A 989-nucleotide genomic window follows, 5' to 3' on the forward strand; every position below is an offset into this window, starting at 1 on the left:
TTTTTTTAATTTACAGGTCTCATGATGATCAGACCCGGCCTCGACAGCGTCGTGGTCGTGGTGGTACGGGGAGTCAGTCTCGGGATTCCAGCCAGATTCAGGATTCTGTCTGCACCCGCTCCCGCTGCTGCACCCGCTCCCGCTGCTGCACCCGCTCCCGCTGCTGCACCCGCTCCCGCTGCTGCACCCGCTCCCGCTGCTGCACCCGCTCCCGCTGCTGCACCCGCTCCCGCTGCTGCACCCGCTTCTGCTCCTCCGGATCCTCCGGGAGTGATTAGTGTTGCGGAGTTGGTTCGACAGCCTAGTCGTGACCATCTTCCCTATCTCACTCCGTATCCATATGGGCGGGGTCAAATATGGTAATTGAACGTATTTTTTTCATTAAAATTTAATTCATTATTAATAATTTATTCTTTTTATTAGGTTCAACCGATCCGGGAACGGGATCAGCGCATGGATCAACCGTATGATGTACTCGGCCCTCGACAAGGGACATCCGACTTTCACTGACTTCCCTACCGACAAGCAGCATCTGTGGTTTCGTCAGTTTGCGGTAAGTATTCTAATTTTTTATTTATATTTTTAATCTTTAATATAATTTTTCTATTAATTGTGTTTTTTTCAGCAAGAATTCAACTGGAATTCCGATGATACGCTCTTTATCTATCACCACTTCGTCCATAAAGTTATGGACAACTATGTGAAGCAGATGCTTTTTTTCAGCAAGAATTCAACTGGAATTCCGATGAGACGCTCTTTATCTATCACCACTTCGTCCATACAGTTATGAACAACTATGGGAAGCAGATCCACGAGTGGAAGAAGAAGCGAAAATCAACAAGGTATTTTTTAATTTATTAAACAATTTTTTAATTTATTTAACTATTTTCTCTTTTCTTTTATTAAAAGGTCCCAAAGTTGATGAACAACACGGTCTGGAATGAGTTGTGTGTGCATTGGGATAAGGAAGAGACGAAAGAAACTTCTTC

The sequence above is a fragment of the Brassica oleracea genome, chromosome C9, assembly GCF_000695525.1.
Source record: "Brassica oleracea var. oleracea cultivar TO1000 chromosome C9, BOL, whole genome shotgun sequence".
NCBI classification, from domain to species: Eukaryota; Viridiplantae; Streptophyta; class Magnoliopsida; order Brassicales; family Brassicaceae; genus Brassica; species Brassica oleracea.